Source organism: Schistocerca gregaria, chromosome 3 (assembly GCF_023897955.1).
Source record: "Schistocerca gregaria isolate iqSchGreg1 chromosome 3, iqSchGreg1.2, whole genome shotgun sequence".
Taxonomy (NCBI): Eukaryota; Metazoa; Arthropoda; class Insecta; order Orthoptera; family Acrididae; genus Schistocerca; species Schistocerca gregaria.
In genome coordinates, this window is record NC_064922.1 from 28,669,439 (window position 1) to 28,694,981 (window position 25,543).

Sequence of the window (25,543 nt, forward strand, 5' to 3'; positions counted from 1 at the left end):
AACTACTACTAGTCTTCCAGTGTACAATCAAAGTGTAGACAGTTTAAGACATTACTCCCATGGAGAAAAGTTTGCATGGTGCTTATTGTGTTCAATGCCGATGCAAATTTTGTGTTTCATCAACACTCTGAAGGTCCACAGATTACAGAATGCCTTCAGATGTGCTTCGGAAACTACTACTAGTCTTCCAGTGTACGATCAAATCGTAGACAGTTTAAGACATTACGCCCATAGAGAAAAGTCCGCATGGTGCTTATTGTGTTCAAATTAGATGCAATTTTTGTGTTCGTCAACACTCTGAAGGTCCACAGATTACAGAATGCATCCAGATGTGCTTTGGAAACTACTATTAGACTTCCAGTGAACGATCAAATCGTAGACAGTTTAAGACATTACTCTCATGGAGAAAAGTCCGCATGGTGCTTATTGTGTTCAATGCCGATTCAATTTCTGTGTTTCATCAACACTCTGAAGGTCCACAGATTACAGAATGCCTCCAGATGTGCTTCGGAAGCTACTACTACTCTTCCAGTGAACGATCAAATCCTAGACAGCTTAAGACACTATTCCCATGGAGAAAAGTCCGCATTTTGCTTATTGTGCTCAATCCCGATGCAATTTTTGTGTTTCATCAACACTCTGAAGGTGCTCAGATTACAGAATGCATCCTGATGTGCTTCGGAAACTTCTACTCGTCTTCCAGTGTACGATCAAAGCGTAGACAGTTTAAGACATTACTCCCATGGAGAAAAGTTCGCATGGTGCTTATAGTGTTTAATGCCGATGCTATTTTTGTGTTTCATCAACACTCTGAAGGTCCGAAGATTACAGAATGCATCCAGATGTGCTTCGGAAACTACTACTATTCTTCCAGGGAACGATCAAAGCGTAGACTGTTTGAGACATTACTCCCATGGAGAAAAGTCCACATGTTACTTATTTTGTTCAAAGTCGATGCAATTTCTGTGTTTCATCAACACTCTGAAGGTCCGAAGATTACAGAATGCATCCAGATGTGCATCGGAAACTACTACTATTCTTCCAGTGTACGATCAAAGAGTAGACAGTTTTAAGACATTACTCCCATGGAGAAAAATCCGCATGGTGCTTATTGTGTTCAATGCCGATGCAATTTTTGTGCTTCATCAACACTCTGAATGTCCACAGATTACTGAATGCATCTAGATGTGCTTCGGAAACTACTACTAGTCTTCCAGTGTACGATCAAAGCGTAGACAGTTTAAGACGTTACTCCCATGGAGAAAAATCCGCATGGTGCTTATTGTGTTCAATGCCGATGCAATTTTTGTGCTTCATCAACACTCTGAAGGTCCACAGATTACTGAATGCATCCAGATGTGCTTCGGAAACTACTACTAGTCTTCCAGTGTACGATGAAAGTGTAGACAGTTTAGGACATTACTCCCATGGAGAAAAATTTGCATGGTGCTTATTGTGTTCAATGCCGATGCAAATTTTGTGTTTCATCAACACTCTGAAGGTCCACAGATTACAGAATACCTCCAGATGTGCTTCGGAAACTACTACTAGTCTTCCAGTGTACGATCAAAGCGTAGACAGTTTAAGACATTACTCCCATGGAGAAAAGTCCGCATGGTGCTTATTGGGTTCAATGCCGATGCAATATCTGTGTTTCATCAACATTCTGAATGTCCACAGATTACAGAATGCCTCCAGATGTACTTCGGAAACTACTACTAGTCTTCCATCGAACGATCAGCGTAGACAGTTTAAGACATTACTCCCATGGAGAAAAGTCCGCATGGTGCTTATTGTGTTCAATGCCGATGCTATTTTTGTGTTTCATCAACACTCTGAAGGTCCACAGTTTACAGAATGCCTCCAGATGTGCTTCGGAAACTACTATTAGACTTCCAGTGAACGATCAAAGCGTAGACAGTTTAAGACATTACTCTCATGGATAAAAGTCCGCATGGTGCTTATTGTGCTCAATGCAGATGCAATTTTTGTGTTTCATCAACACTCTGAATGTCCTCAGATTACAGAATGCATTTTGTTGTGCTTAGGAAACTTCTACTCGTCTTCCAGTGTACGATCAAAGCGTAGACAGTTTAAGACATTACTCTCATGGAGAAAAGTCCGCATGGTGCTTATTGTGCTCAATGCCGATGCAATTTTAGTGTTTCATCAACACTCTGAAGGTCCTCAGATTACAGAATGCATCCAGATGTGCTTCCGAAACTACTACTAGTCTTCCAGTGTACGATCAAAGCGTATACAGTTTAAGACATTATTCCCATGTAGAAAAGTCTGCATGGTGTTTATTGTGTTCTATGCCGATGCAATTTTTGTGTTTCATCATCACTCTAAAGGTCCACAGATTACAGAATGCCTCCAGATGTGCTTCGGAAACTACTATTAGTCTTCCATCGAACGATCAAAGCGTAGACTGTTTAAGACATTACTCCCATGGAGACAAGTCCGCATGGTACTTATTGTGTTCAATGCCGATGCAATTTTTGTGTTTCATCAACATTCTGATTGTCCACAAATTACAGAATGCTTCCAGATGTTCTTCGGAAACTACTATTAGTCTTCCATCGAACGATCAAAGCGTAGACAGTTTATGACATTACTCCCATGAAGAAAAGTTCGCATGGTGCTTATTGTGTTCAATGCCGATGCAATTTTTGTGTTTCATCAACACTCTGAAGGTCCACAGGTTTTAGAATGCATCCAGATGTGCTTCGGAAACTACTATTAGTCTTCCAGTGAACGATCAAAGCGTAGACAGTTGAAGACATTACTCTCATGGAGAAAAGTCCGCATGGTGCTTATTGTGTTCAATGCCGATTCAATGTCTGTGTTTCATCAACACTCTGAAGTTCCACAGATTACAGAATGCCTCCAGATGTGCTTCGGAAGCTACTACTAGTCTTCCAGCGAACGATCAAATCCTAGACAGTTTAAGACACTACTCCCATGGAGAAAAGTCCGCATGGTGCTTATTGTGTTCAATGCCGATGCAATTTTTGTGTTTCATCAACACTCTGAAGGTAAACAGATTAGAGAATGCTGATAGATGTGCTTCGGAAACTACTACTAGTCTTCCAGTGTACGATCAAAGCGAAGACAGTTTAAGACATTACTCCCATAGAGAAAATTCCGCATGATGCTTATTGTGTTCAATGCCGATGCAATTTTTGTGTTTCATCAACACTCTGAAGGTCCTCAGATTACAGAATGCATCCAGATGTGCTTCCGAAACTACTACTAGTCTTCCAGTGTACGATCAAAGCGTAGACAGTTTAAGACATTATTCCTATAGAGAAAAGTCCGCATGGTGCTTATTGTGTTCAATGCCGAAGCAATTTTTGTGTTTCATCAACACTCTGAAGGTCCACAGATTACAGAATGCCTCCAGATGTGCTTCGGAAACTACTACTAGTTTTCCAGGGAACGATCAAAGCGTAGACAGTTTAAGACATTACTCCCATGGAGAAAAATCCGCATGGTGCTTATTGTGTTCAATGCCGATGCAATTTTTGTGCTTCATCAACACTCTGAATGTCCACAGACTACTGAATGCATCCAGATGTGCTTCGGAAACTACTACTAGTCTTCCAGTGTACGATCAAAGCGTAGACAGTTTAAGACGTTACTCCCATGGAGAAAAATCCGCATGGTGCTTATTGTGTTCAATGCCGATGCAATTTTTGTGCTTCATCAACACTCTGAAGGTCCACAGATTACTGAATGCATCCAGATGTGCTTCGGAAACTACTACTAGTCTTCCAGTGTACGATCAAAGTGTAGACAGTTTAGGACATTACTCCCATGGAGAAAAGTTTGCATGGTGCTTATTGTGTTCAATGCCGATGCAAATTTTGTGTTTCATCAACACTCTGAAGGTCCACAGATTACAGAATGCCTCCAGATGTGCTTCGGAAAAACTACTAGTCTTCCAGTGTACGATCAAAGCGTAGACAGTTTAAGACATTACTCCCATGGAGAAAAGTCCGCATGGTGCTTATTGTGTTCAATGCCGATGCAATATCTGTGTTTCATCAACATTCTGAATGTCCACAGATTACAGAATGCCTCCAGATGTACTTCGGAAACTACTACTAGTCTTCCATCGAACGATCAGCGTAGACAGTTTAAGACATTACTCCCATGGAGAAAAGTCCGCATGGTGCTTATTGTGTTCAATGCCGATGCAATTTTTGTGTTTCATCAACACTCTGAAGGTCCACAGATTACAGAATGCCTCCAGATGTGCTTCGGAAACTACTATTAGACTTCCAGTGAACGATCAAAGCGTAGACAGTTTAAGACATTACTCTCATGGATAAAAGTCCGCATGGTGCTTATTGTGCTCAATGCAGATGCAATTTTTGTGTTTCATCAACACTCTGAATGTCCTCAGATTACAGAATGCATTTTGTTGTGCTTAGGAAACTTCTACTCGTCTTCCAGTGTACGATCAAAGCGTAGACAGTTTAAGACATTACTCCCATGGAGAAAAGGTCGCATGGTGCTTATTGTGTTCAATGCCGATGCTATTTTTGTGTTTCATCAACACTCTGAAGGTCCACAGATAACAGAATGCTTATAGATGTGCTTCGGAAACTACTTTTAGTCTTCTAGTGTACGTTCAAAGCGTAGACAGTTTAAGACGTTACTCCCTTGGAGAAAAGTCCGCATGGGGCTTATTGTGTTCAAAGTCGATGCAATTTTTGTGTTTCATCAACACTCTGAAGGTCCACAGATTACAGAATGCATCCAGATGTGCTTCCGAAACTACTACTAGTCTTCCAGTGTACGATCAAAGCGTATACAGTTTAAGACATTATTCCCATGTAGAAAAGTCTTCATGGTGTTTATTGTGTTCTATGCCGATGCAATTTTTGTGTTTCATCATCACTCTAAAGGTCCACAGATTACAGAATGCCTCCAGATGTGCTTCGGAAACTACTATTAGTCTTCCATCGAACGATCAAAGCGTAGACTGTTTAAGACATTACTCCCATGGAGACAAGTCCGCATGGTACTTATTGTGTTCAATGCCGATGCAATTTTTGAGTTTCATCAACATTCTGATTGTCCACAAATTACAGAATGCTTCCTGATGTTCTTCGGAAACTACTATTAGTCTTCCATCGAACGATCAAAGCGTAAACAGTTTATGACATTACTCCCATGGAGAAAAGTTCGCATGGTGCTTATTGTGTTCAATGCCGATGCTATTTTTGTGTTTCATCACCACTCTGATGTTCCACAGATTACAGAATGCCTCCAGATGTGCTTCGGAAACTACTACTAGTCTTCCAGTGTACGATCAAAGCGTAGACTGTTTAAGACATTACTCCCATGGAGAAAAGTCCGCATGGTGCTTATTGTGTTCAAAGTCGATGCAATTTTTGTGTTTCATCAACACTCTGAAGGTCCACAGGTTTCAGAATGCATCCAGATGTGCTTCGGAAACTACTATTAGTCTTCCAGTGAACGATCAAAGCGTAGACAGTTGAAGACATTACTCAAATGGAGAAAAGTCCGCATGGTGCTTATTGCGTTCAATGCCGATTCAATGTCTGTGTTTCATCAACACTCTGAAGTTCCACAGATTACAGAATGCCTCCAGATGTGCTTCGGAAGCTACTACTAGTCTTCCAGTGAACGATCAAATCCTAGACAGTTTAAGACACTACTCCCATGGAGAAAAGTCCTCATGGTGCTTATTGTGCTCAATGCCGATGCAATTTTTGTGTTTCATCAACACTCTGAAGGTCCACAGATTACAGAATGCATCCTGATGTGTTTCGGAAACTACTACTCGTCTTCCAGTGTACGATCAAATCGTAGACAGGTTAAGACACTACTCCCATGGAGAAAAGTCCGCATGGTGCTTATTGTGTTCAATGCCGATGCAATTTTTGTGTTTCATCAACACTCTGAAGGTAAACAGATTAGAGAATGCTGATAGATGTGCTTCGGAAACTACTACTAGTCTTCCAGTGTACGATCAAAGCGAAGACAGTTTAAGACATTACTCCCATAGAGAAAATTCCGCATGATGCTTATTGTGTTCAATGCCGATGCAATTTTTGTGTTTCATCAACACTCTGAAGGTCCTCAGATTACAGAATGCATCCAGATGTGCTTCCGAAACTACTACTAGTCTTCCAGTGTACGATCAAAGCGTAGACAGTTTAAGACATTATTCCTATAGAGAAAAGTCCGCATGGTGCTTATTGTGCTCAATGCCGATGCAATTTTTGTGTTTCATCAACACTCTGAAGGTCCACAGATTACAGAATGCATCCTGATGTGTTTCGGAAACTACTACTCGTCTTCCAGTGTACGATCAAATCGTAGACAGGTTAAGACATTACTCCCATGGAGAAAAGTTCGCATGGTGCTTATTGTGTTCAATGCCGATGCTATTTTTGTGTTTCATCAACACTCTGAAGGTAAACAGATTAGAGAATGCTTATAGATGTGCTTCGGAAACTACTACTAGTCTTCCAGTGTACGATCAAAGCGAAGACAGTTTAAGACATTACTCCCATAGAGAAAATTCCGCATGATGCTTATTGTGTTCAATGCCGATGCAATTTTAGTGTTTCATCAACACTCTGAAGGTCCTCAGATTACAGAATGCATCCAGATGTGCTTCCGAAACTACTACTAGTCCTCCAGTGTACGATCAAAGCGTAGACAGTTTAAGACATTATTCCTATAGAGAAAAGTCCGCATGGTGCTTATTGTGTTCAATGCCGAAGCAATTTTTGTGTTTCATCAACACACTGAAGGTCCACAGATTACAGAATGCCTCCAGATGTGCTTCGGAAACTACTACTAGTTTTCCAGGGAACGATCAAAGCGTAGACAGTTTAAGACATTACTCCCATGGAGAAAAATCCGCATGGTGCTTATTGTGTTCAATGCCGATGCAATTTTTGTGCTTCATCAACACTCTGAATGTCCACAGATTACTGAATGCATCCAGATGTGCTTCGGAAACTACTACTAGTCTTCCAGTGTACGATCAAAGCGTAGACAGTTTAAGACGTTACTCCCATGGAGAAAAATCCGCATGGTGCTTATTGTGTTCAATGCCGATACAATTTTTGTGCTTCATCAACACTCTGAAGGTCCACAGATTACTGAATGCATCCAGATGTGCTTCGGAAACTACTACTAGTCTTCCAGTGTACGATCAAAGTGTAGACAGTTTAGGACATTACTCCCATGGAGAAAAGTTTGCATGGTGCTTATTGTGTTCAATGCCGATGCAAATTTTGTGTTTCATCAACACTCTGAAGCTCCACAGATTACAGAATGCCTCCAGATGTGCTTCGGAAACTACTACTAGTCTTCCAGTGTACGATCAAAGCGTAGACAGTTTAAGACATTACTCCCATGGAGAAAAGTCCGCATGGTGCTTATTGTGTTCAATGCCAATGCAATATCTGTGTTTCATCAACATTCTGAATGTCCACAGATTACAGAATGCCTCCAGATGTACTTCGGAAACTACTACTAGACTTCCATCGAACGATCAGCGTAGACAGTTTAAGACATTACTCCCATGGAGAAAAGTCCGCATGGTGCTTATTGTGTTCAATGCCGATGCTATTTTTGTGTTTCAACAACACTCTGAAGGTCCACAGATTACAGAATGCCTCCAGATGTGCTTCGGAAACTACTATTAGACTTCCAGTGAACGATCAAAGCGTAGACTGTTTAAGACATTACTCTCATGGATAAAAGTCGGCATGGTGCTTATTGTGCTCAATGCAGATGCAATTTTTGTGTTTCATCAACACTCTGAATGTCCTCAGATTACAGAATGCATTTTGTTGTGCTTAGGAAACTTCTACTCGTCTTCCAGTGTACGATCAAAGCGTAGACAGTTTAAGACATTACTGCCATGGAGAAAAGGTCGCATGGTGCTTATTGTGTTCAATGCCGATGCTATTTTTGTGTTTCATCAACACTCTGAAGGTCCACAGATAACAAAATGCTTATAGATGTTCTTCGGAAACTACTTTTAGTCTTCTAGTGTACGTTCAAAGCGTAGACAGTTTAAGACGTTACTCCCTTGGAGAAAAGTCCGCATGGGGCTTATTGTGTTCAATGCCGATGCTATTTTTGTGTTTCATCAACACTCTGAAGGTCCATAGATTACAGGTTGCATCCTGATGTACTTCGGAAACTACTACTAGTCTTCCAGTGTACGATGAAAGCGTAGACAGTTTAAGACATTACTCCCATGGAGAAATGTCCGCATGGTGCTTATTGTGTTCAAAGTCGATGCAATTTTTGTGTTTCATCAACACTCTGAAGGTCCACAGATTACAGAATGCATCCAGATGTGCTTCAGAAACTACTATTAGTCTTCCAGTGAACGATCAAAGCGTAGACAGTTTAAGACATTACTCTCATGGAGAAAAGTCCGCATGGTGCTTATTGTGCTCAATGCCGATGCAATTTTAGTGTTTCATCAACACTCTGAAGGTCCTCAGATTACAGAATGCATCCAGATGTGCTTCCGAAACTACTACTAGTCTTCCATCGAACGATCAAAGCGTAGACAGTTTATGACATTACTCCCATGGAGAAAAGTTCGCATGGTGCTTATTGTGTTCAATGCCGATGCTATTTTTGTGTTTCATCAACACTCTGATGTTCCACAGATTACAGAATGCCTCCAGATGTGCTTCGGAAACTACCACTAGTCTTCCAGTGTACGATCAAAGCGTAGACTGTTTAAGACATTACTCCCATGGAGAAAAGTCCGCATGGTGCTTATTGTGTTCAACGTCGATGCAATTTTTGTGTTTCATCAACACTCTGAAGGTCCACAGGTTTCAGAATGCATCCAGATGTGCTTCGGAAACTACTATTAGTCATCCAGTGAACGATCAAAGCGTAGACAGTTGAAGACATTACTCTCATGGAGAAATGTCCGCATGGTGCTTATTGTGTTCAATGCCGATTCAATGTCTGTGTTTCATCAACACTCTGAAGTTCCAAAGATTACAGAATGCCTCTAGATGTGCTTCGGAAGCTACTACTAGTCTTCCAGTGAACGATCAAATCCTAGGCAGTTTAAGACACTACTCCCATGGAGAAAAGTCCGCATGGTGCTTATTGTGCTCAATGCCGATGCAATTTTTGTGTTTCATCAACACTCTGAAGGTCCACAGATTACAGAATGCAACCTGATGTGTTTCGGAAACTACTACTCGTCTTCCAGTGTACGATCAAATCGTAGACAGGTTAAGACATTACTCCCATGGAGAAAAGTTCGCATGGTGCTTATTGTGTTCAATGCCGATGCTATTTTTGTGTTTCATCAACACTCTGAAGGTAAACAGATTAGAGAATGCTTATAGATGTGCTTCGGAAACTACTACTAGTCTTCCAGTGTGCGATCAAAGCGAAGACAGTTTAAGACATTACTCCCATAGAGAAAATTCCGCATGATGCTTATTGTGTTCAATGCCGATGCAATTTTTGTGTTTCATCAAAACTCTGAAGGTCCTCAGATTACAGAATGCATCCAGATGTGCTTCCGAAACTACTACTAGTCTTCCAGTGTACGATCAAAGCGTAGACAGTTTAAGACATTATTCCTATGGAGAAAAGTCTGCATGGTGCTTATTGTGTTCAATGCCGAAGCAATTTTTGTGTTTCATCAACACTCTGAAGGTCCACAGATTACAGAATGCCTCCAGATGTGCTTCGGAAACTACTACTAGTTTTCCAGGGAACGATCAAAGCGTAGACAGTTTAAGACATTACTCCCATGGAGCAAAGTCCGCATTGGGCTTATTGTGTTCAATGCCGATGCAATTTTTGTGTTTCATCGACATTCTGAAGGTCCACAGATTACAGAATGCATTAAGATGTGTTTCGGAAACTACTACTAGTCTTCCAGTGTACGATCAAAGCGTAGACAGTTTAAGACATTACTCCCATGGAGAAAAGGCCGCATGGTGCTTATTGTGTTCAATGCCGATGCAATTTCTGTGTTTCATCAACATTCTGAATGTCCACAGATTACAGAATGCCTCCAGATGTGCTTCGGAAACTACTACCAGTCTTCCATCGAACGATCAAGCGTAGACAGTTTAAGACATTACTCCCATGGAGAAAAGTCCGCATGGTGCTTATTGTGTTCAATGCCGATGCTATTTTTGTGTTTCATCAACACTCTGAAGGTCCACAGATTACAGAAAGCCTCCAGATGTGCTTCGGAAACTACTACTAGTCTTCCAGTGTACGATCGAAGCGTAGACATTTTAAGACATTACTCCCATGGAGAAAAGTCCGCATGGTGCATATTGTGTTCAATGCCGATGCAATTTTTGTGTTTCATCAACACTCCGAAGGTCCACAGATTACATAATGCCTCCAGATGTGCTTCGGAAAATACTATTAGACTTCCAGTGAACGATCAAAGCGTAGACAGTTTAAGACATTACTCTCATGGATAAAAGTCCGCATGGTGCTCATTGTGCTCAATACAGATGCAATTTTTGTGTTTCATCAACACTCTGAATGTCCTCAGATTACAGAATGCATCCTGATGTGCTTCATAAACTTCCACTCGTCTTCCAGTGTACGATCAAAGCGTAGACAGTTGAAGACATTACTCTCATGGAGAAAAGTCCGCATGGTGCTTATTGTGTTCAATGCCGATTCAATGTCTGTATTTCATCAACACTCTGAAGTTCCACAGATTACAGAATGCCTCCAGATGTGCTTCGGAAGCTACTGCTAGTCTTCCAGTGAACGATCAAATCCTAGACAGTTTAAGACACTACTCCCATGGAGAAAAGTCCGCATGGTGCTTATTGTGCTCAATGCCGATGCAATTTTTGTGTTTCATCAACTCTCTGAATGTCCACAGATAACAGAATGCATCCCGATGTCCTTCGGAAACTAATACTGGTCTTCCAGTGAACGATCAAAGCGTAGACAGTTTAAGACATTACTCCCATGGAGAAAAGTCCGCATGGTGCTTATTGTGTTCAATCCCGATGCAATTTTTGTGTTTCATCAACACTCTGAAGGTCCACAGATTACAGAATGCATCCAGATGTGCTTCGGAAGCTACTACTAGTCTACCAGTGAACGATCATAGCGCAGACATTTTAAGACATTACTCCCATGGTGAAAAGTTGGCATGGTGCTTATTGTGTTCAATGCCGATGCTATTTTTGTGTTTCATCAACACTCTGAAGGTAAACAGATTAGAGAATGCTTATAGATGTGCTTCGGAAACTACTTCTAGTCTTCCAGTGTACGATCAAAGCGTAGACAGTTTAAGACATTACTCCTATGGAGAAAAGTCTGCATGGTGCTTATTGTGCTCAATGCCGATGCAATTTTTGTGTTTCATCAACTCTCTGAATGTCCACAGATAACAGAATGCATCCCGATGTCCTTCGGAAACTAATACTGGTCTTCCAGTGAACGATCAAAGCGTAGACAGTTTAAGACATTACTCCCATGGAGAAAAGGCCGCATGGTGCTTATTGTGTTCAAAGTCGATGCAATTTTTGTGTTTCATCAACACTCTGAAGGAACACAGATTTCAGAATGCATCCAGATGTGCTTCGGAAGCTACTACTAGTCTTCCAGTGAACGATCAAATCCTAGACAGATTAAGACACTACTCCCATGGAGAAAAGTCCGCATGGTGCTTATTGTGCTCAATGCCGATGCAATTTTTGTGTTTCATCAACACTCTGAAGGTCCACAGATTACAGAATGCATCCTGATGTGCTTCGGAAACTACTACTCGTCTTCCAGTGTACGATCAAAGCGTAGACAGTTTAAGACATTACTCCCATGGAGAAAAGTTCGCATGGTGCTTATTGTGTTCAATGCCGATGCTATTTTTGTGTTTCATCAACACTCTGAAGGTAAACAGATTAGAGAATGCTTATAGATGTGCTTCGGGAACTACTACTTGTCCTCCAGTGTACGATCAAAGCGAAGACAGTTTAAGACATTACTCCCATAGAGAAAATTCCGCATGGTGCTTATTGTGTTCAATGCCGATGCAATTTATGTGTTTCATCAACACTCTGAAGGTCCCCAGATTACAGAATGCATCCAGATGTGCTTCCGAAACTACTACTAGTCTTCCAGTGTACGATCAAAGCGTAGACAGTTTAAGACATTATTCCCATGGAGAAAAGTCCGCATGGTGCTTATTGTGTTCAATGCCGAAGCAATTTTTGTGTTTCATCAACACTCTGAAGGTCCACAGATTACAGAATGCCTCCAGATGTGCTTCGGAAACTACTACTCGTCTTCCAGTGTACGATCAAAGCATAGACAGTTTAAGACATTACTCCCATGGAGAAAAGTCCGCATGGTGCTTACTGTGTTCAATGCCGATGCAATTTTTGTGTTTCATCAACATGCTGAAGGTCCTCAGATTACAGAATGCATTCTGATGTGCTTCGGAAACTACTACTAGTCTTCCAGGGAACGATCAAAGCGTAGACAGTTTAAGACATTACTCCCATGGAGGAAAGTCCGAATGGTGCTTATTGTGTTCAATGCCGATGCAATTTTTGTGTTTCATCGACACTCTGAAGGTCCACAGATTACAGAATGCATTAAGATGTGTTTCGGAAACTACTACTAGTCTTCCAGTGTACGATCAAAGCGTAGACAGTTTAAGACATTACTCCCATGGAGAAAAGTCCGCATGGTGCTTATTGTGTTCAAAGTCGATGCAATTTTTGTGTTTCATCAACACTCTGAAGGTCCACAGATTACAGAATGCATCCAGTTGTGCTTCGGAAACTACTACTAGTCTTCCAGTGTACGATCAAAGCGTAGACAGTTTAAGACATTACTCTCATGGATAAAAGTCCGCATGGTGCTCATTGTGCTCAATGCAGATACAATTTTTGTGTTTCATCAACACTCTGAAGGTCCATAGATTACAGAATGCATCCTGATGTGCTTCATAAACTTCCACTCGTCTTCCAGTGTACGATCAAATCGTAGACAGTTTAAGACATTACTCCCATGGAGAAAAGATCGCATTGTGCTTATTGTGTTCAATGCCGATGCTATTTTTGTGTTTCATCAACACTCTGAAGGTCCACAGATTACAGAATGCTTATAGATGTGCTTCGGAAACTACTTTTGGTCTTCTAGTGTACGTTCAAAGCGTAGACAGTTTAAGACGTTACTCCCTTGGATAAAAGTCCGCATGGGGCTTATTGTGTTCAATGCCGATGCAATTTTTGTGTTTCATCGACACTCCGAAGGTCCATAGATTACAGAATGCATCCTGATGTGCTTCGGAAACTACTACTCGTCTTCCAGTGTACGATCAAAGCATAGACAGATTAAGACATTACTCCCATGGAGAAAAGTCCGCATGGTGCTTACTGTGTTCAATGCCGATGCAATTTTTGTGTTTCATCAACATGCTGAAGGTCCTCAGATTACAGAATGCATCCTGATGTGCTTCGGAAACTTCTACTCGTCTTCCAGTGTATGATCAAAGCGTAGACAGTTTAAGACATTACTCCCATGGAGAAAAGTCCGCATGGTGCTTATTGTGTTCAATGCCGAAGCAATTTTTGTGTTTCATCCACACTCTGAAGGTCCACAGATTACAGAATGCCTCCAGATGTGCTTCGTAAACTACTACTAGTTTTCCAGGGAACGATCAAAGCGTAGACAGTTTAAGACATTACTCCCATGGAGAAAAGTCCGCATGGTGCTTATTGTGTTCAAAGTCGATGCAATATTTGTGTTTCTTCAACACTCTGAAAGTCCATAGATTACAGAATGCATCCAGATGTGCTTCAGAAACTACTATTAGTCTTCCAGCGAACGATCAAAGCGAAGACAGTTTAAGACATTACTCTCATGGAGAAAAGTCCGCATGGTGCTTATTGTGCTAAATGCCGATGCAATTTTTGTGTTTCATCAATACTCTGAAGGTCCTCAGATTACAGAATGCATCCTGATCTGCTTCGGAAACTTCTACTCGTCTTCCAGTGTACGATCAAAGCGTAGACAGTTTAAGACATTACTCCCATGGAGAAAAGTTCGCATGGTGCTTATTGTGTTCAAAGTCGATGCTATTTTTGTGTTTCATCAACACTCTGAAGGTCCACAGATTACAGAATGCTTATAGATGTGCTTCGGAAACTACTTTTAGTCTTGTAGTGCTCGTTCAAATCGTTGACAATTTAAGACATTACTCCCATAGAGAAAATTCCGCATGGTGCTTATTGTGTTCAATGCCGATGCAATTTTTGTGTTCCATCCACACTCTGAAGGTCCTCAGATTACAGAATGCATCCAGATGTGCTTCCGAAACTACTACTAGTCTTCCAGTGTACGATCAAAGCGTAGACAGTTTGAGACATTATTCCCATGTAGAAAAGTCTGCATGGTGTTTATTGTGTTCAATGCCGATGTAATTTTTGTGTTTCATCAACACTCTGAAGGTACACAGATTACAGAATGCCTCCAGATGTGCTTCGGAAACTACTACTAGTCTTCCAGGGAACGATCAAAGCGTAGACAGTTTAAGACATTACTCCCATGGAGGAAAGTCCGAATGGTGCTTATTGTGTTCAATGCCGATGCAATTTTTGTGTTTCATCGACACTCTGAAGGTCCACAGATTACAGAATGCATTAAGATGTGTTTCGGAAACTACTACTAGTCTTCCAGTGTACGATCAAAGCGTAGACAGTTTAAGACATTACTCCCATGGAGAAAAGGCCGCATGGTGCTTATTGTGTTCAATGCCGATGCAATTTCTGTGTTTCATCAACACTCCGAAGGTCCACAGATTACAGAATGCCTCCAGATGTGCTTCGGAAACTACTACTAGTCTTCCAGTGTACGATCAAAGCGTAGACAGTTTAAGACATTACTCCCATGGAGAAAAGTCCGCATGGTGCTTATTGTGTTCAAAGTCGATGCAATTTTTGTGTTTCATCAACACTCTGAAGGTCCACAGATTACAGAATGCATCCTGATGTGCTTCGGAAACTACTACTCGTCTTCCAGTGTACGATCAAAGCGTAGACAGTTTAAGACATTACTCCCATGGAGAAAAGTTCGCATGGTGCTTATTGTGTTCAATACCGATGCTATTTTTGTGTTTCATCAACACTCTGAAGGTCCACAGAATACAGAATGCTTATAGATGTGCTTTGGAAACTACTACTAGTCTTCCAGTGTACGATCAAAGCGAAGACAGTTTAAGACATTACTCCAATAGAGAAAATTCCGCATGGTGCTTATTGTGTTCAATGCCGATGCAATTTTTGTGTTTCATCAACACTCTGAGGGTCCTCAGATTACAGAATGCATCCAGATGTGCTTCCGAAACTACTGCTAGTCTTCCAGTGTACGATCTAAGCGTAGACAGTTTAAGACATTATTCCCATGGAGAAATGTCCGCATTGTGCTTATTGTGTTCAATGCCGATGCAATTTCTGTGTTTCATCAACACTCCGAAGGTCCACAGATTACAGAATGCCTCCAGATGTGCTTCGGAAACTACTACTAGTCTTCCAGTGTACGATCAAAGCGTAGACAGTTTAAGACATTACTCCCATGGAGAAAAGTCCGCATGGTGCTTATTGTGTTCAAAGTCGATGCAATTTTTGTGTTTCATCAACACTCTGAAGGTCCACAGATTACAGAATGCATCCTGATGTGCTTCGGAAACTACTACTCGTCTTCCAGTGTACGATCAAAGCGTAGACAGTTTAAGACATTACTCCCATGGAGAAAAGTTCGCATGGTGCTTATTGTGTTCAATACCGATGCTATTTTTGTGTTTCATCAACACTCTGAAGGTCCACAGAATACAGAATGCTTATAGATGTGCTTTGGAAACTACTACTAGTCTTCCAGTGTACGATCAAAGCGAAGACAGTTTAAGACATTACTCCAATAGAGAAAAGGCCGCATGGTGCTTATTGTGTTCAATGCCGATGCAATTTCTGTGTTTCATCAACACTCCGAAGGTCCACAGATTACAGAATGCCTCCAGATGTGCTTCGGAAACTACTACTAGTTTTCCAGGGAACGATCAAAGTGTAGACAGTTTAAGACATTTTTCCCATGGAGAAATGTCCGCATTGTGCTTATTGTGTTTAATGCCGATGCAATTTTTGTGTTTCATCGACACTCTGAAGGTCCACAGATTACAGAATGCATTATGATGTGTTTCGGAAACTACTACTAGTCGTCCAGTGTACGATCAAAGCGTAGACAGTTTAAGACATTACTCCTTTGGAGAAAAGTCCGCATGGTGCTTATTGTGTTCAATGCCGATGCAATTTTTGTGTTTCATCAACACTCTGAAGGTCCACAGATTACAGAATGCCTCCAGATGTGCTTCGGAAACTACTTCTAGTCTTCCAGTGTACGATCAAAGCGTAGACAGTTTAATACATTACTCCCATGGAGAAAAGTCCGCATGGTGCATATTGTGTTCAATGCCGATGCAATTTTTGTGTATCATCAACACTCTGAAGGTCCACAGATTACAGAATGCCTCCAGATGTGCTTCGGAAACTACTACTAGTCTTCCAGTGTACGATCAAAGCGTAGACAGTTTAAGACATTACTCTCATGGATAAAAGTCCGCATGGTGCTCATTGTGCTCAATGCAGATACAATTTTTGTGTTTCATCAACACTCTGAAGGTCCATAGATTACAGAATGCATCCTGATGTGCTTCATAAACTTCCACTCGTCTTCCAGTGTACGATCAAAGCGTAGACAGTTTAAGACATTACTCCCATGGAGAAAAGATCGCATGGTGCTTATTGTGTTCAATGCCGATGCTATTTTTGTGTTTCATCAATACTCTGAAGGTCCACAGATTACAGAATGCTTATAGATGTGCTTCGGAAACTACTTTTAGTCTTCTAGTGTACGTTCAAAGCGTAGACAGTTTAAGACGTTACTCCCTTGGATAAAAGTCCGCATGGGGCTTATTGTGTTCAATGCCGATGCAATTTTTGTGTTTCATCAACACTCCGAAGGTCCATAGATTACAGAATGCATCCTGATGTGCTTCGGAAACTACTACTCGTCTTCCAGTGTACGATCAAAGCATAGACAGTTTACGACATTACTCCCATGGAGAAAAGTCCGCATGGTGCTTACTGTGTTCAATGCCGATGCAATTTTTGTGTTTCATCAACATGCTGAAGGTCCTCAGATTACAGAATGCATCCTGATGTGCTTCGGAAACTTCTACTCGTCTTCCAGTGTACGATCAAAGCGTAGACAGTTTAAGACATTACTCCCATGGAGAAAAGTCCGCATGGTGCTTATTGTGTTCAATGCCGAAGCAATTTTTGTGTTTATCCACACTCTGAAGGTCCACAGATTACAGAATGCCTCCAGATGTGCTTCGGAAACTACTACTAGTTTTCCAGGGAACGATCAAAGCGTAGACAGTTTAAGACATTACTCCCATTGAGAAAAGTCCGCATGGTGCTTATTGTGTTCAAAGTCGATGCAATATTTGTGTTTCTTCAACACTCTGAAGGTCCATAGATTACAGAATGCATCCAGATGTGCTTCAGAAACTACTATTAGTCTTCCAGCGAACGATCAAAGCGAAGACAGTTTAAGACATTACTCTCATGGAGGAAAGTCCGCATGGTGCTTATTTTGCTCAATGCCGATGCAATTTTTGTGTTTCATCAATACTCTGAAGGTCCTCAGATTACAGAATGCATCCTGATCTGCTTCGGAAACTTCTACTCGTCTTCCAGTGTACGATCAAAGCGTAGACAGTTTAAGACATTACTCCCATGGAGAAAAGTTCGCATGGTGCTTATTGTGTTCAAAGTCGATGCTATTTTTGTGTTTCATCAACACTCTGAAGGTCCACAGATTACAGAATGCTTATAGATGTGCTTCGGAAACTACTTTTAGTCTTGTAGTGCTCGTTCAAATCGTTGACAATTTAAGACATTACTCCCATAGAGAAAATTCCGCATGGTGCTTATTGTGTTCAATGCCGATGCAATTTTTGTGTTTCATCAACACTCTGAAGGTCCTCAGATTACAGAATGCATCCAGATGTGCTTCCGAAACTACTACTAGTCTTCCAGTGTACGATCAAAGCGTAGACAGTTTGAGACATTATTCCCATGTAGAAAAGTCTGCATGGTGTTTATTGTGTTCAATGCCGATGTAATTTTTGTGTTTCATCAACACTCTGAAGGTACACAGATTACAGAATGCCTCCAGATGTGCTTCGGAAACTACTACTAGTCTTCCAGGGAACGATCAAAGCGTAGACAGTTTAAGACATTACTCCCATGGAGGAAAGTCCGAATGGTGCTTATTGTGTTCAATGCCGATGCAATTTCTGTGTTTCATCAACACTCCGAAGGTCCACAGATTACAGAATGCCTCCAGATGTGCTTCGGAAACTACTACTAGTCTTCCAGTGTACGATCAAAGGGTAGACAGTTTAAGACATTACTCCCATGGAGAAAAGTCCGCATGGTGCTTATTGTGTTCAAAGTCGATGCAATTTTTGTGTTTCATCAACACTCTGAAGGTCCACAGATTACAGAATGCATCCAGTTGTGCTTCGGAAACTACTACTAGACTTCCAGTGAACGATCAAAGCGTAGACAGTTTAAGACATTACTCTCATGGATAAAAGTCCGCATGGTGCTCATTGTGCTCAATGCAGATACAATTTTTGTGTTTCATCAACACTCTGAAGGTCCATAGACTACAGAATGCATCCTGATGTGCCTCATAAACTTCCACTCGTCTTCCAGTGTACGATCAAAGCGTAGACAGTTTGAGACATTACTCCCATAGAGAAAATTCCGCATGGTGCTTATTGTGTTCAATGCCGATGCAATTTTTGTGTTTCATCAACACTCTGAGGGTCCTCAGATTACAGAATGCATCCAGATGTGCTTCCGAAACTACTGCTAGTCTTCCAGTGTACGATCTAAGCGTAGACAGTTTAAGACATTATTCCCATGGAGAAAAGTCCGCATGGTGGTTATTGTGTTCAATGCCGAAGCAATTTTTGTGTTTCATCAACACTCTGAAGGTCCACAGATTACAGAATGCCTCCAGATGTGCTTCGGAAACTACTACTAGTTTTCCAGGGAACGATCAAAGTGTAGACAGTTTAAGACATTACTCCCATGGAGAAATGTCCGCATTGTGCTTATTGTGTTTAATGCCGATGCAATTTTTGTGTTTCATCGACACTCTGAAGGTCCACAGATTACAGAATGCATTATGATGTGTTTCGGAAACTACTACTAGTCTTCCAGTGTACGATCAAAGCGTAGACAGTTTAAGACATTACTCCTTTGGAGAAAAGTCCGCATGGTGCTTATTGTGTTCAATGCCGATGCAATTTTTGTGTTTCATCAACACTCTGAAGGTCCACAGATTACAGAATGCCTCCAGATGTGCTTCGGAAACTACTTCTAGTCTTCCAGTGTACGATCAAAGCGTAGACAGTTTAATACATTACTCCCATGGAGAAAAGTCCGCATGGTGCATATTGTGTTCAATGCCGATGCAATTTTTGTGTTTCATCAACACTCTGAAGGTCCACAGATTACAGAATGCCTCCAGATGTGCTTCGGAAACTACTACTAGTCTTCCAGTGAACGATCAAATCCTAGACAATTTAAAACACTACTCCCATTGAGAAAAGTCCGCATGGTGCTTATTGTGCTCAATGCCGATGCTATTTTTTTGTTTCATCAACACTCTGAAGGTCCACAGATTACAGAATGCCTCCAGATGTGCTTCGGAAGCTACTACTAGTCTTCCAGTGAACGATCAAATCCTAGACAGTTTAAGACACTACTCCCATGGAGAAAAGTCCGCATGGTGCTTATTGTGTTTAAAGTCGATGCAATTTTTGTGTTTCTTCAACACTCTGAAGGTCCACAGATTTCAGAATGCATCCAGATGTGCTTCGGAAACTACTATTAGTCTTCCAGTGAACGATCAAAGCGTAGACAGTTTAAGACATTACTCTCATGGAGAAAAGTCCGCATGGTGCTTATTGTGTTCAATGCCGATTCAATTTCTGTGTTTCATCAACACTCTGAAGTTCCACAGATTACAGAATGAATCCAGATGTGCTTCGGAGGCTACTACTAGTCTTCCAGTGAGCGATCAAATCCTAGACAGTTTAAGACACTACTCCCATGGAGAAAAGTTCGCATGGTGCCTATTGTGCTCAATGCCGATGCAATTTTTGTGTTTCATCAACACTCTGAAGGTCCACAGATTACAGAATGCATCCTGATGTGCTTCGGAAACTACTACTCGTCTTCCAGTGTACGATCAAAGCGTAGACAGTTTAAGACATTACTCCCATGGAGAAAAGTTCGCATGGTGCTTATTGTGTTCAATGCCGATGCTATTTTTGTGTTTCATCAACACTCTGAAGGTCCACAGATTACAGAATGCTTATAGATGTGCTTCGGAAACTACTACGAGTCTTCCAGTGTACGATCAAAGCGTAGACAGTTTAAGACATTACTAACATAGAGAAAATTCCGCATGGTGCTTATTGTGTTCAATGCCGATGCAATTTATGTGTTTCATCAACACTCTGAAGGTCCTCAGATTACAGAATGCATCCAGATGTGCTTCCGAAACTACTACTAGTCTTCCAGTGTACGATCAAAGCGTAGACAGTTTAAGACATTATTCCCATGGAGAAAAGTCCGCATGGTGCTTATTGTGTGCAATGCCGATGCAATTTTTGTGTTTCATCAACACGCTGAAGGTCCACAGATTACAGAATGCTTATAGATGTGCTTCGGAAACTACTTCTAGTCTTCCAGTGTACGATCAAAGCGTAGACAGTTTAAGACATTACTCCCATAGTGAAAATTCCGCATGGTGCTTATTGTGTTCAATGCCGATGCAATTTTTGTGTCTCATTAACACTCTGAAGGTCCACAGATTACAGATTGCTTATAGATGTGCTTCGGAAACTACTTCTAGTCTTCCAGTGTACGATCAAAGCGTAGACAGTTTAAGACATTACTCCCATAGAGAAAATTCCGCATGGTGCTTATTGTGTTCAATGCCGATGCAATTTTATGTGTTTCATCGACACTCTGAAGGTCCTCAGAGTACAGAATGCATCCAGATGTGCTTCCGAAACTACTACTAGTCTTCCAGTGTACGATCAAAGCGTAGACAGTATAAGACATTATTCCCATGGAGATAACTCCGCATGGTGCTTATTGTGTTCAATGCCGATGCAATTTTTGTGTTTCATCAACACTCTGAAGGTCCACAGGATACAGAATACTTCCAGATGTGCCTCGGAAACTACGGCTAGTCTTCCTGGGAACGATCAAAGCGTAGACAGTTGAAGACATTTCTCCCATGGAGAAAAGTCCGCATGGTTCTTATTGTGTTCAATGCCGATGCAATTTTATGTGTTTCATCGACACTCTGAAGGTCCTCAGAGTACAGAATGCATCCAGATGTGCTTTCGAAACTACTACTAGTCTTCCAGTGTACGATCAAAGCGTAGACAGTATAAGACATTATTCCCATGGAGATAACTCCGCATGGTGCTTATTGTGTTCAATGCCGATGCAATTTTTGTGTTTCATCAACACTCTGAAGGTCCACAGATTACAGAATGCCTCCAGATGTGCTTCGGAAACTACTACTAGTCTTCCAGGGAACGATCAAAGCGTAGACAGTTTAAGACATTACTCCTATGGAGGAAAGTCTCCATGGTACTTATTGTGTTCAATGCCGATGCAATTTTTGTGTTTCATCAACATTCTGATTGTCCACAAATTACAGAATGCTTCCAGATGTTCTTCGGAAACTACTATTAGTCTTCCATCGAACGATCAAAGCGTAGACAGTTTAAGACATTACTCCCATGGAGAAAAGTTCGCATGGTGCTTAATGTGTTCAATGCCGATGCTATTTTTGTGTTTCATCAACACTCTGAAGGTCCACAGATTACAGAATCCCTCCAGATGTGCTTCGGAAACTACTACTAGTCTTCCAGTGTACGATCAAAGCGTAGACAGTTTAAGACATTACTCCTATGGAGAAAAGTATGCATGGTGCTTAATGTGTTCAATGCCGATGCTATTTTTGTGTTTCATCAACACTCTGAAGGTCCACAGATTACAGAATGCCTCCAGATGTGCTTCGGAAACTACTACTAGTCTTCCAGTGTACGATCAAAGCGTAGACAGTTTAAGACATTACTCTCATGGAGAAAAGTCCGCATGGTGCTTATTGTGCCCAATGCCGATGCAATTTTTGTGTTTCATCAACACTCTGAAGGTCCACGGATTACAGAATGCATCCTGATGTGCTTCGGAAACTACTACTCGTCTTCCAGTGTACGATCAAAGCGTAGACTGTTTAAGACATTACTCCCATGGAGAACTGTCCGCATGGTACTTATTGTGTTCAAAGTCGATGCAATTTTTGTGTTTCATCAACACTCTGAAGGTACACAGATTTCAGAATGCATCCAGATGTGCTTCGGAAACTACTATTAGTCTTCCAGTGAACAATCAAAGCGTAGACAGTTTAAGACATTACTCTCATGGGGAAAAGTCCGCATGGTGCTTATTGTGTTCAATGCCGATTCAATGTCTGTGTTTCATCAATACTCTGAAGTTCCACAGATTACAGAATGCCTCCAGATGTGCTTCGGAAGCTACTACTAGTCTTCCAGTGAACGATCAAATCCTAGACAGTTTAAGACACTACTCCCATGGAGAAAAGTCCGCATGGTGCTTATTGTGCTCAATGCCGATGCAATTCTTGTGTTTCATCAACACTCTCATGGTCCACAGATTACAGAATGCTTATAGATGTGCTTCGGAAACTACTACGAGTCTTCCAGTGTACGATCAAAGCGTAGACAGTTTAAGACATTACTAACATAGAGTAAATTCCGCATGGCGCTTATTGTGTTTAATGCCGATGCAATTTTTGTGTTTCATCAACACTCTAAAGGTCCTCAGATTACAGAATGCATCCAGATGTGCTTCCGAAACTACTACTAGTCTTCCAGTGTACGATCAAAGCGTAGACAGTTTAAGACATTATTCCCATGGAGAAAAGTCCGCATGGTGCTTATTGTGTGCAATGCCGATGCAATTTTTGTCTTTCATCAACACTCTGAAGGTCCACAGATTACAGAATGCTTATAGATGTGCTTCGGAAACTACTTCTAGTCTTCCAGTGTACGATCAAAGCGTAGACAGTTTAAGACATTACTCCCATAGTGAAAATTCCGCATGGTGCTTATTGTGTTCAATGACGATGCAATTTTTGTGTTTCATTAACACTCTGAAGGTCCACAGATTACAGAATGCTTATAGATGTGCTTCGGAAACTACTTCTAGTCTTCCAGAGTACGATCAAAGAGAAGACAGTTTAAGACAATACTCCCATAGAGAAAATTCCGCATGGTGCTTATTGTGTTCAATGCCGATGCAATTTTATGTGTTTCATCGACACTCTGAAGGTCCTCTGATTACAGAATGCATCCAGATGTGCTTCCGAAACTACTACTAGTCTTCCAGTGTACGATCAAAGCGTAGACAGTATAAGACATTATTCCCATGGAGATAACTCTGCATGGTGCTTATTGTGTTCAATGCCGATGCAATTTTTGTGTTTCATCAACACTCTGAAGGTCCACAGGATACAGAATACTTCCAGATGTGCTTCGGAAACTACTGCTAGTCTTCCTGGGTACGATCAAAGCGTAGACAGTTGAAGACATTTCTCCCATGGAGAAAAGTCCGCATGGTTCTTATTGTGTTCAATGCCGATGCAATTTTTGTGCTTAATCAAAACTCTGAAGGTCCACAGATTACAGAATGCCTCCAGATGTGCATTGGAAACTACTACTAGTCTTCCAGGGAACGATTAAAGCGTAGACAGTTTGAGACACTACTCCCATGGAGAAAAGTCCACATGTTGCTTATTGTGTTCAAAGTCGATGCAATTTTTGTGTTTCATCAACACTGTGAAGGTCGGAAGATTAGAGAATGCATCCAGATGTGCTTCGGAAACTACTACTATTCTTCCAGTGTACGATCAAAGCGTAGACAGTTTAAGACGTTACTCCCATGGAGAAAAATCCGCATGGTGCTTATTGTGTTCAACGCCGCTGCAATTTTTGTGCTTCATCAACACTCTGAAGGTCCACAGATTACTGAATGCATCCAGATGTGCTTCGGGAACTACTACTAGTCTTCCAGTGTACGATCAAAGTGTAGACAGTTTAAGACATTACTCCCATGGAGAAGAGTTTGCATGGTGCATATTGTGTTCAATGCCGATGCAAATTTTGGTGTTTCATCAACACTCAGAATGTCAACAGATTACAGAATGCCTCCAGATGTGCTTCGGAAACTACTACTAGTCTTCAAGTGTACGATCAAAGCGTAGACAGTTTAAGACATTACTCCCATGGAGAAAAGTCCGCATGGTGCTTATTGTGTTCAATGCCGATGCAATTTCTGTGTTTCATCAACATTCTGAATGTCCACAGATTACAGAATGGTTCCAGATGTGCTTCGGAAACTTCTACTCGTCTTCCAGTGTACGATCAAAGCGTAGACAGTTTAAGACATTACTCCCATGGAGAAAAGTCCCCATGGTACTTATTGTGTTCAATGCCGATGCAATTTTTGTGTTTCATCAACATTCTGATTGTCCACAAATTACAGAATGCTTCCAGATGTTCTTCGGAAACTACTATTAGTCTTCCATCGAACGATCAAAGCGTAGACAGTTTAAGACATTACTCCCATGGAGAAAAGTTCGCATGGTGCTTAATGTGTTCAATGCCGATGCTATTTTTGTGTTTCATCAACACTCTGAAGGTCCACAGATTACAGAATCCCTCCAGATGTGCTTCGGAAACTACTACTAGTCTTCCAGTGTACGATCAAAGCGTAGACAGTTTAAGACATTACTCCTATGGAGAAAAGTTCGCATGGTGCTTAATGTGTTCAATGCCGATGCTATTTTTGTGTTTCATCAACACTCTGAAGGTCCACAGATTACAGAATGCCTCCAGATGTGCTTCGGAAACTACTACTAGTCTTCCAGTGTACGATCAAAGCGTAGACAGTTTAAGACATTACTCTCATGGAGAAAAGTCCGCATGGTGCTTATTGTGCCCAATGCCGATGCAATTTTTGTGTTTCATCAACACTCTGAAGGTCCACAGATTACAGAATGCATCCTGATGTGCTTCGGAAACTACTACTCGTCTTCCAGTGTACGATCAAAGCGTAGACAGTTTAAGACATTACTCCCATGGAGAAAAGTTCGCATGGTGCTTATTGTGTTCAATGCCGATGCTATTTTTGTGTTTCATCAACACTCTGAAGGTCCACAGATTACAGAATGCTTATAGATGTGCTTTGGAAACTACTACTAGTCTTCCAGTGTACGATCAAAGCGAAGACAGTTTAAGACATTTCTCCCATAGAGAAAA